Source organism: Cnephaeus nilssonii (genome assembly GCF_951640355.1).
Source record: "Cnephaeus nilssonii genome assembly, chromosome: 3".
NCBI classification, from domain to species: domain Eukaryota; kingdom Metazoa; phylum Chordata; class Mammalia; order Chiroptera; family Vespertilionidae; genus Cnephaeus; species Cnephaeus nilssonii.
The window spans coordinates 86,880,716-86,893,057 of record NC_137074.1 but is presented as its reverse complement, the minus strand read 5'-3'; the positions used below and the strand labels follow the sequence as shown (position 1 = coordinate 86,893,057).

General features: G+C 45.0%; 1 pseudogene across 1 annotated transcript; it reads left to right on the top strand.

Moving 5' to 3' along the window:
* Positions 1–761: 761 nt before the first annotated feature.
* Positions 762–2,000, top strand: LOC307096758 (pre-B-cell leukemia transcription factor 2-like; annotated as a pseudogene). The gene has a single exon. The product of its transcript is annotated as a pre-B-cell leukemia transcription factor 2-like (transcript).
* The last annotated feature ends 10,342 nt before the right edge of the window (positions 2,001–12,342 follow it).

The window sequence follows — 12,342 nt, the reverse complement described above, 5'->3', positions numbered from 1 at the left end:
AGGCTGCGTCCCCGCCCTCTGCTCAGGCAGCTGCAAGGTCTGGGGTGGGATAGGACTCAATAGAAGGGGATCAGAAAAGAGAGGGAGAGGAGGGCAGGCCTGCATGCAGACAGGCCTAGAGGAGAAACAGAAATACAGAAAGGGAACAAGCCAGCTAGAGGAAGGAAGCAGGCAGCACTGAGCTGGGAGCCCCGCCTAGACGTGGGAGGAGGGCGGTGGCCCCCGGTGAGGGCCAATGGCGGGTCCCCAGACAGAGGGGTAGAGGGTCCAAGGCCTTCCGGGCAGAGGTGCTCCTGCTTTCTGGCAGCAGTGCCCTGGTCGAGCTGGCCTCGGCCACCCTCGCTGGGCCGGGCATCCCAGGCAGGGAATGGGAGCAAGACGGCGGCGGGAGGCTGGGAAAGGGGGGGCAGCGAACACCTGGCCCAGGCTGAGCCCTGGACTGGGCGTCAACACCGCACCCCCCGCCTCCAGTGAAAGCTTTAAGGAGGGAAGGAGGGCTCCTCCCTCTCGCTCACACACACCCCCGCCAGGGCCTCCTCTCTCTCCAGCTCCATTTTCTCCACTGCTGGGGGCTGGGGTCTCCTGCGGGGGGCTCAGCTGATACCCCAGGTCTCCCTTCAGAGCCAGGGTGAACCCCCCAGGGGAGCCAGAAGACGGAGAGATGGGCAGGGGTCGGAGCAGAAGTAGCAGCTGCCTGGCGAGTTTGGGGGGAAGTAACCAGGCGGAATAGGAAGGGGGCCTCAGGCCCCCCCACCCCCACTATGGACGAGGGGCTGCTGGGGCCTCCCCCTCCAGGCAGGGGCTGGGAGGGCCTGGGGCTGGTGGGTGGGGAGCCTCCCGGTGGGGGTGGGAGGCCGAGGGAAGCAAGACCTCAGGGACATTCTGCAGCAGATAATGATCATCATGGACCAGAGCCTGGATGAGGCCCAGGCCAAGAAACACGCCCTAAACTGCCACCGAATGAAGCCAGCTCGCCAGCTCTCTAGCGTCCTGTGTGAACTCAAGAAGACCGGCCGCAGCATCAGAAGCTCCCAGGAGGTGGAGCCGGTGGAGCCCCAGCTTATGCGCTTGGCCAACATGCTTCTGGCAGAAGTGTGGCTGGGCCTGAAAAGGGGGTTGGGGCTCAGTGGCAGCAGCTGCAGCCGCAGCAGCTTCCAGGGGTGACGTGTCCCCTGGCAACTCCATCGAACACTCTGACTATTACAGCAAACTTGCCCAGATTCACCATATCTACCACTCAGAGCTGGAGAAGTATGAGCAGACATGTAACGAGTTCATGACCCACGTCATGAACCTGCTGAGGGAGCAGAGCCGCACGAGGCCCGCGGCACCCAAGGAGCTGGAGCGGATGGTGAGCATCACACACCGTAAGTCCAGCGCCATCCAGATGCAGCTCAAGCAGAGCACCTGCGAGGCCGTCAAGACCCTGCGCTCCCGGTTCCTGGATGTCAGAGGGAAACGCCGGAACTTCAGCAAACAGGCCCCCGAGGTCCTAAATGAGTATTTCTATTCCCACCGGAGTAACCCGTATCCCAGTGAGGAGGCTAAGGAGGAGCTCACCAAGAAGTGTGGCATCACCGTCTCTCAGGTCTCCAACTGGTTTGGCAACAAGCGGATTCGCTATAAGAAAAATATCTGAAAGTTTCAAGAGGAGGCAGACATCTATGCGTCAAGACCGCTGTGTCTGTCACCCAGGGGGGCCACAGCTGCACCCCCTTCCTCCACAGGCTCTGGCAGCTCTTTCAATCTCTCAGGATCAGGAGACATGTTTCTGGGGATGCCCGGGCTCAACGGAGATGCCTACCCTGCTTCCCAGGTGGAATGAATCACTCCGAAACTTGATGGGACGAGGGGGTTAGGGAGATAACCTCGGGGGAGGCCAGATGTGCAGCCCTCGGGAAATGAGGGCAAACGGCGGCTGGCAGGAGGCTGTGACCCTGTCCTCAGTGACGTCCCCAACAGAAGGACCAGGGACCGTTCATTCTGACACTTCCACCTGATCTCACCCCTCAGGGCCACAGGGTGGGGGCTCACCAGGTGACTCTTGACGAGAGGACAAAGGCATCCAGAGGACAAGCCCCAGACACAGGAGAAGCACAAGGTGGAGAAGGGCAAATGGGGTCGCCCTACCCTAGCCGACTCAGTGCTGGGGTTGCTGACTACATGGCAAGGAGAAGGGAGTCCCCTAAGGGGAAGGTGGGGTCTGTCTTCCCTTTTTTCCTTTCTTTTCAATCTTTTTCTCTCCCCATTTCTTACACAGAAACACACCCAGAACCCTATCTTTCAAATCTTCTCTTTCTCTCACAGACACATACACAACTATTCTGTTTCTCTCTCTCATAGATACATACACAACTGTTGTTTCTCTATAGACACATATACATTCTCTCTCTCAGACACATATATGACTATTCTGTTTCTCTCTCTCTCTCTCTCTCTCTCTCTCTCTCTCTCTCTCTCTCTCTCATTTCACATATTCTCTCTCCCCCATCCCTTATCTGCTCTGGGATCTGTGGAGATGCCAGCCTTGCCCTACCTACCAGAGATGCCAAAAATGGGGACACAACTTCTGGACAGATGACCTGGCCATGCCCCCGGGCCTCCCAACCCTCCCCTCCAGATGGCTTTATTACCTCCTATGCAGCTCATCCTAAACCAATAGAATTGCTCGGTGGAAAAAAGAAGAAGAAGAAGAAGAAGAAGAAGAAGAAGAAGAAGAAGAAGAAGAAGAAGAAGAAGAAGAAGTAGAAGAAGAAGAAGAAGAAGAAGAAGAAGAAGAAGAAGAAGAAGAAGAAGAAGAAGAAGAAGAAAAAGAAGAAGAAGAAGAAAAAGAAGAAGAAGAAGAAGAAGAAGAAGAAGAAGAAGAAGAAGAAGAAGAAGAAGAAGAAGAAGAAGAAGGAGGAGGAGGAGGAGGAGGAGGAGGAGGAGGAGGAGGAGGAGGAGGAGGAGGAGGAGGAGAAGGGAAGGAGGGAGGGAAGAACTTTATAAAGGAGTCAGTAGACAGCAGAGTTAAAGAAGGAAAAAGGATGTATGAGTGAACTGTAGGAGCTATAATGAAAATCAAGTATAGTTATGTACTGGGGACAGATTTTAAAAGTCAGAGTCAGAAAAGAAAAAAGATAAATGATAGTGAATAATTAGGCAGGTAGATAGATAGATATTAAAACAGTGGAAGTAAGTAGAGAAGAATGTATGGGAAAAGTAGGATGAGAGAAAAAGAGGGAGGGAAGAAAAGTTTTAAAGGAGAGCCAGTAGAGCTTAAAAGGAGAATGGGAAGAAGGAAGAAATGGGGGAGGGAGCAAAGCAGGTCCGAGGGAAGAAGTGAAGAAAAAAATTAAGGTGGGAAGGAAGGAAAAGGGGAGGGAGGGCAGGGGTAAAGATAAAGAAAAGAAGGAATATGGGGAGGGAGGGAGGGTAGGAGAAAGATGGGAAGAAGGATGATGGAACAGAAATAGGAAATAAGGAGGAAAGAAAAGTTTATAAATGATGAGTCAGTAGGAAAAAGTGTTAGATAAAGGAGAGAGAAAAATTGTGTGAGAGGGAGAAGCCAATAAGGAAGTCAAATACAATTGTGGCTGAAGGGGATAAGATTAAAAAAAAAAAGTTAATAGGGGTGACCAGGCAGGCAGGGGAGGGCAGTTAGGGGGGTTAGGATGGCAGGGGAGGGCAGTTAGGGGGGTCAGGCAAGCAGCCAGAGTAGTTAGGGCAGGCAGGCAAGTGAGTGGTTAGGAGCCAGAGGTCCCGGATTAAGAGAGGGATGTGGACATCCCCCGAGGACTTCCCAGATTGGAGAGGGTGGAATTGGGCTGAGGGAACCCCCCTCCCATGCATGAATTTCATGCACTGAGCCTCTAGTATATAATAATTAGGAATCTTTATATATACATATACAGATATATAACAATAACTGTATACTCTACTGATAATCATATATAGTTATATATATATACTAGTAGCCCGTTTGCACGAAGATTCGTGCAATAGACCTTCATTCACCTGGCTGCCTGCACCAGTTTTCTGCCGGCACCAGGGACCCAGGCCTTGGCTGTGGCCACCGCCTTCTGCCTTTTTCAGGGTCGGGGCTTGGCCCCGGGCGGTGGCCTTGGGCTCCGCGGCACCCAACATCCTTGCTAAGGATCGCAGGAGCCGACCCCCAGTGGTTTCCTGAGATCCATGCAGGCTGCCCACTGGTGCCCAAGGCCGGGAAAGCCTCAGCCCCAGGCTTTCCTGGCCTTGGGCTCACCGCACCCTGCTACCGATCACAGGAGCCGACCCCCAGTGGTTTCCTGCGATCGGTGCAGGCTCCCCGCTGGTGCCCAAGGCCCGGAAAGCCTCGGCCCCTGGGACCCCCAGGAGCGGCAGGAGGGGCGGGATGGGCACGGCCAAGCCCCCCCAGGTAGCCGATCGACCCCCAGAACCCCCGGGAGGGGCAGGAGGGGCCGGGCCACGCCCCCCAGGTGGCCGATCGCCCCGGGACCCCTGGGAGGGGTGGTATGGGCCCGGCCACGCCCCCCCGGGGTGCCAATCGCCCCAGGCACCCCCGGGAGCGGCGGCATGGGCCCGGCCACGCCCCCCGGGGTGCCGATGGCCCCAGGCACCCCCGGGAGCGGCGGCATGGGCCCGGCAACGCCCACCGGGGTGCCGATCGCCCCAGGCACCCCCGGGGAGCGGCGGCATGGGCCCGGCCACTGGGCACCGCCATCTTGATCTTCTCAACGGCGGATATGCCACCTGGAGTCCCGCCCCAGCCTCCTGCCGGCCCAATCATGGGCATAGCGGAGGTGCGGTCAATTTTCATGTTTCTCTATTATAAGGTAAGATATATATGAGACAGAAAGCAAAACTATTGCTAGTGGATTACAAACAGTAGTAGTGAGAGAAGTGACTCCCATTTCAACCCCCTGATTCCTGAACCCATGAATGCTGGCCATGAAAGAACCATATACCATATTCAATGCTGATTTAGAGTATACACTTGTCACATTCTAAAAGTTATTGTGCCAGCTCTGTAAGGCGTTGCCACTTATAACTAAGTCTTCAAAAGGCCATCTGTTTTTCCATCAATCTAGCTGCTTCAGAATGATGGGGCAAAGTAAGATCAGTGAATGAGTGTGAGCCTAACACTGCACTACATTTAATGTGAAATGATTTATTTGATCAGAAGGAACTCCATAATGGTGCATTCTGTAAGCCCATAGATAGTTTGGGCAAAGGCAATGTAGTCAGAAAAGGTAAAACATGTCCATAGCAAGTCTATTCTAGTAAAAAAAGAAGGCTTTACTTTCCATGATGGAAGCAATGCATTTTAATCAACTTGCCATTTGGTAGATGGCTGCTCCCTAATGGTGCCATACTAGAAATTTAGTGATAATCTCTGCTGTTAACAGATTAGGTATTCAGCAATATTAGGTATTCTAAGAGGTTTACCCACATCTTTTCCCTATATCTTCTCCCAAGTCCTTGACTTTCCAGGAAGATTATTAACCACAGTCCATAGTTCAGTGTAGATTTATATCTCTAATCAGACCAGATTTGTTGAGTGACAGTCCAGGTTGCTGACCCATGCATATCCTTCAGCCTTGTCATGGTGGCTATTTTGTTTCTGAGTCTGTTGGTCAGTGACAGAAGTAGCTGGGGTAAATGGCTGTTTAATGTCTACAGAATAAGCCATCCTATCCACCTAATTAAAATCCACTGCTGAATGACCCTTTGGTAAAAAGTCACAAGAAACACAAAATCTTCATGCTCGCTGCCATCCTAGAGGTCTATTCACATATATTTTCCTTATACGTACCTTTTTCCAAGTCTCTGGCTTTCCAGGAAGATTATCAACTACAGCCCATAATTCAATGTAAATTTATATCTCTGGCCATGTCTCTTTCCCAACATAATAAACAACCAGATGCTTTGCTTAAAAATTTTCCCCGTGAGGATTTTCCTCTTCTTAAGGGCCAACTCAGAGTGGGGCTATCGGGCTGCAGCTTCCACTTTTGCATGGTTTTGGCATATTGTGTAAAAGCATCTGTAAACTAAGCCTAAGTTATTCCTTTCTCAGGCACTGGTTATCAAGAAATCTTCATGAGATGACAGGATAGCATTGAAAGAGATAAGTTAATGGATGTAGTTGCATAAGGGGCTAAAGGTATTTGAGCTACTTCCTCATGCAACACACTGGTTAGGTTGTTGGGAAAGATTAATACCAAGTTCATGATGAGAGGCTCTTTTGAAAATTTTGTTCCCCTTGGTCAAGCAGTCAGTATCTACTAAGACCTATCTTCATAGCAAGCATTCACAGGTTTGAGTAAAAATGTGGCAATGGGACTGATTCTTCTTATTCTTCCCTAGTGATCCGCTAGTAACAATTTGTTTCCTGTCCTTATTACTTTAGGTTCTTCTGGTTGAGAAATTATAATTCCAACAGGAGGAATTCTTTTACCTGTGGACATGACAATTGTTCCATTGAGTCTGAGAATGCTATCCGACCAATTCGGTACTCCTTCCTTCAAAAAAATTGACCTTAGTTCTCCTCTGCTTCCATGTGAGTAGGATTTAGGGATTTGCTTTCTAGTATAGATTACAACAGAAATGATGTTATGTCACTTCTAAGCAGAGGTTATAAAGACACTGAAGCTCCTATCTTGGGGAATCTTACATGTTCCCCCACTCTGTGATCACTTGCTCTTGGGAAGCCAGAGGCCATATTACTAGGACACTTTTTGGAAGCTCATGTGGGGAGGAATTGAAGACTGTGGCCAACAAGCAGCCCACAAAGAATCAAATCCTCCCAACCCAGACATGTGTGATCTTGGAAATAGATCCTTCCTCAGTTGGCACTTCAGATGAGACTTCAACCAGTGCTGACAGCTTGACAACAACCCTAGGAGAGACTTTTAGCCAGAATGTCTGAGCTAAGCTGTCTCCAGATTACTGACAAACTGGAACTGTTGAGATATTAAATGTTTAAATCTTCTAAGTTTTGGGTTTTTTATTATACAGTAACAGACAACTAATACTAACCAATATTAAAATTAACCCAACCTATATTCACCAGGAGTTGGAGCTTTGCTGCTTTTTTTCTCTGGCTGTGTAATGTCAGGTGGAAGATTGGATTGTATAAAATGATCTTGTGAGCCACTGAAAGTACTTCTACTTTTACTTGGAGTGAAATTAAGGCTATTGTGGGGTTTAGAGAATAGTGACATGATCTGATCTATTTTTAAAACTGCTCTAGTTGCTAGGCTGAGAATAGGATATAGGGCACTAAAACAGAGACATATTAAGAAACTGTTGTAATAATCCAGATGAACATGATAGTGGCTTGAACTACAGAAATAACAGGGAATGTTATGAGAAATGCTAGGGTTTAGGATATATTTGAAAGTAGAGTCAACAGGATTTTTAAATAGATTCAATATGGGTTGAGAGAAAGATGACTCCACAGTTTCATCTGAGCAACTGAACACATAGAATTATCATCTGTTGTGATGCAAGTAGAACACATGATAAAAGTTCAGAAGTTGGGTTTTAAACATTTGGATATGAAGTATCTATTAGATCTCTAAGCAAAAATATCAAATAGTATATATGAGCCTGAGGTTTGGGTGAAAGGTCTGAGTTGGAGGTATACATTTGGGAATTAGTAGAAAATATTTGATAAAGCCTTGGGGCTTGGCAAGATCATCAAAAGATGATCTTGTAGACAGCATAGAGAAGACTAAGCTATGAAAGCCTCTAAAATTAAGAGGACAACAAAATGAAGGCACCAGGAAAGGTGAATGAGAAGCAACAACCATTGCCCTAGCCGGTTTTGCTCAGTGGATGAAGCGTCAGCCTGTGGACTAAAGGGTCCCAGGTTCGATTTCAGTCAGGGGCATATGCCTGGGTTGTGGGCTCCATTCCCAGTAGGGGGCATCCAGGAGTCAGCTGATCAATGATTCCCTCTCATCATTGATGTCTCTATCTTTCTCTCTCCCTCTCCCTTCCTCTCTAAAATCAATAAAAATATATTTAAAAGAAGAAGGAGGAGGAGGAGGAGGAAGAGGAGGAGGAGGAGGAGGAGGAGGAGGAGGAGGGGGAAAGACACAGCTATTGGAGGGGAGGACTATTGTCCATTTCATCTGATGGCATCTTTTTTTCACCCTTCCATACTCTTTCCCTTCCAATCCTTATTCCTCAAAGCAGCAAGAGTGAATTTCTTTGTAAGTCACTGTATAAATCACCCTTCCTTGCCTCAAATCCTTCAGTGGCTTCTTTTTATACCTACAAGCCTTAATCTTGTATTGACAAAGTATTCACTGGTATTGAGAATCAATAAACTAAAGCCTGAATGACTTCCTTGGGCACTCTTGATTCTGATCTTTCATACTACTGACATTAAATGATGTGCTAAATTCAGACTCTGCTTCCTTGCCCTTTATATGCATGATTTGCTTCAGATTTGGATCCTTATATTCTGAATACCAGCATTGTAATTGACAGTTGCTTTAAATGTATGCAGTTCAACAAAAAGAACTGGGTTCCTTCAAATGACAGATTTGATTTTCTTTTATAAACCTCCATGGCACCAATCACTCTTTTGTGTGATGATCTGTAGGAAAAAACCCTCTGTCTGTGATCACTTGCTCTATAGAATTGGCCAAATAGCGCTCCGATATTATAGCAGTTAAAATGGATAGAATGGTTAGTACAGAGAATGATAGGCTAATTTTTGAAATCAAGTTACTTATAGGTTGGTAGACTAGCAACACCTTCTCTTTGAATAATGCTTTGTAATTTTTAGAAATTTCCCACAGCATTATTTATTGCTTGGGTATTAACATGTAGATAAATAGTTCTGTTACACATAAAAAGTCAACATAAAAAAATATATGTGTGCTTCTTTTTTTCTAGGAATTTATGTGTAAAACTTTACTAGTCTTTCCCTTTTTTACATATTGTTTCATTTGCAATTTGAAAAATGTCAAATAATAGTTTATTGAATTCCAGATATATAGCTAGAATGAAATTCTACAAAGCAAAATGAGAGAGACAAGTTTAATTCTTTAAGTAAGACTCCTTTGAGCTGCATGCACTCACAGATGGTACATCACCAGAAATTGTGAACAGAAAACAGTACGATCTTAGCAATGATTGTGCCCTTAAAAATGATGTAGGACTCAGCAGACAGCAGTCATTTGATGAAAATGGTGGGATGACTACTCTGTGAAATGCTTTAGCAGCCAAAGGAAAAAAACTTCTTTATATTTTGTGTATAGGCTTCTCTTTTTTTTTTCCAAAAGTTATTTTTTGTTTGTTTGCATATAGACTCCTAATAGTTCTGAAAATGGTTGCATATCTTCAAGTAACCCAGGAATGCAGGATAATTTTATCCTGACCTTCAGCGAGTCTGACTTCAATGTCACATGTTAATTCTATCCTCAGTCTTCTCTCAGGCAATTATTGAAAAATCCATTTTAATTTGCTTTACATCTTTTCCTTATACTTTAATTTGCTGTCATTCAGTATTCACTTTTCAGATGTGCCTTCACTTTAAGACAAACAACTAGAGTTGCCTAACTCCATGCTCTGCCATTTTCTTTTAGAGCACCCACTTGGAATTAAAGTAGACTAATCTGTCTAAATAGAAAAAAAAGTCATACCACATTACACTGTGCCCCTTTCTCCTTTTAAACAATCAGATACTCTGCTATCTCATTTAAGAAGAAGTGAAAAGAAATAGATCTTTTCTGTGCTCTGATAACACCAGGTTTATCCATCCCGATAGGGCTTGATGGGCCTACACAATTATGGAGCATGAGCTGCTCCACGTCAGATCTCATGTGAACAAATTCTCTTAGTGACTGAATTCAGTTCAACTTTTATTGGTTTAGAGGTAAACTATTTTCTTAGCAAAGAAATTACTTTTTAGGGTGCTTTTTTCTTTCAAGGGGATACATTTATATTTGTATAAAACTCTTCTCCATGATTTTAATAAGAAAACAATAAAGATTTTGTATCAGTAAATATAAACACAGGCAAAGTTAGAAGTAGTGAAAACTGAATCTATTAGCTACTTTTTTTGTTATTTTAAAGTATAATCTCCAATGAGGTTGTGATAATAAATTTACCTCATCACTTTATTTAAGTACATGCATCACTATTCAAGTGAATAGTTCTTTAAATGTTTCTCTCTCACCATACCTCAAACCCTGAAAATGCAAAACTAAACCTACATTTTATGTATGCATATATGATACTAGAGGTCCAGTGCATGAATTCATGCATAGGTGGGGTCCGGCTTGCCCAGCCCCAATTGGGGCAGATTGGGGCTGGGCCTGTCAGGAGGAGGAGATGGTTGGTGGTTGATCATGGCCCAATCAGGGCCAGGATGGCTAGGGGGAGGAGCCATGGGTGATTTGCCAGTGGGCCCCGCCCCCATTGAGGTGAGGGGGGCCAATTGGGGGCAGGGCCAGTGGTAGGAAGGGGCTGTGGGTGGTGGGCTGGCTGTCCCCACCCCCAAATGGGGGGGTCGATTGGGGGGTCAGTGGCCAGGGAAGGGGCCGTGGGAGGTTGGCTGGCTAGCCCCACTCCCAATTGGTGTGTGTGGGGGGCGATTGGGGGCAGAGCTGGGTGGGACCAGCTGGGGGGAGGGGCTGCAGGCAGTTGGCCAGCCAGCCCTGCCCCCTATTGGGGTAGGGGGGTGATCAGGGGCGGGGCCGGATGGGGGTGGGGCTGCAGGAGGTTGGCCAGCTGGCCCCACCCCCCGATCGGGCCAGTTTGCTGGCCACAGTGGGCATCATAGTGACCACTGTTCTGGTCACTGGCTTTTTATATATATAGATGTGCATGTGTGTATGTTTTTTGCTTCAGACTTAGATTTCTGAATCTTCTCTGGCTTATACTTTCTTTAGATTCAATCATCAACCAGTGGTCCAAATCCACCTGATGGTTATCCCTTCAGACTTTCTGAGACCTATTTCTTTCTTTCCAAACCCAAATTCCATCATTACATTCATGACCTTATACCTAATTGCTTACAGTTCATTCTTATTTCACAGCGATGGCCAATTCACTAAACATCTTCCCTGATCAGAAATGGTCACTAGTAGCCAAAACATTATAGGATGAAGTTCATCTTAGTAAGGAAAGCCCCTAAACTCGTGCAATAATCCAACCCACTATTTCACAGTAAAAATCCACATATCCTACCAGGCTTGTATCTTTTTGCCTTTCAAAATATTCTCATTTCCATATTTAAATCTTTGGTATTTATTCTTTAACTCTTTAAAATTTTATGACATTTATTTGAAAGTAAAAAAATTATGAAGTTAATACTTTTAAAAACAAATATTGCTAAAGAGGAACATTATGTGAACATAGCAATATCTTGCACTTTTCTACTTCATCCAAAATACTTACCAGCATCACCCCTCCTCAACACATATGGCCACTACCCTTTTTATTCAAAAACACTTTTTATAAATGTTTATATTGATAACCTTCAGCAAAAGTATTTTAGGCATTATTTTCTGATTTCCCATTTTGGTAGGCGATAACTCGGCTCTCCTCTCTTCCCCAACATAGTTTTCCTATTCTTGAATCAGGAGTAAATTATGTCTATGCTTCCTTTTTATGCACTTCTTAATTTTGTCTGGAGTTAATGATTGTTTCATTTTTTTCACTGTTTTTGTCATTATTAATTTTCCAAGTCTCAATAGTTCTGTCATATTCTCATTTTATGTCCCACACTGTTCAATTGATTCCTAATAAAGGAAACATTAAAAAATAAGAATTTTTGAGTCATCAAATGTCTGTAATTAGCTTTACTTTCTCTTTATACTTGATTGATTGACAAGTGTAGAATTCTAAATTGAAAATAATTCCACTCAGATTTTTGAAATAACTTCTCTATTGTGCTCTAGCTTTCACTTGGGCTTGTGAGACATCCATTGCTATTTGTACTTTTGATGCCATGTATGCACCTTATTTTTTCTCTCTAGAAAATGTAAGAGTACTTTAAAACTTGTATTCAAACTATTACATGATTTTTTTTTAGTTTATGTCTATTTTTTGCCCATTTATTATTCTAAGCCTCAGTTAGCTCACTAAATAGAGAGGGTATGTCATTTAATACTAGGTAATATTATTTTCCTTTTACTTTTTATCATTTCTTCTCCATATTCTCTGTCCTAATTTTACTTTACATTTGTTCTTTACTTGCCACTTAATGAGCTGTTGGACATCCTGAATTGATCATTTAAATGATTCATCTTTTTTTCCAATTTTAAAAATCTTCCTTTTACTCTCTCTTTGGAATATATCCTTTAGTTTATTTTCAACAATAATGATGAAATATTTTTATCT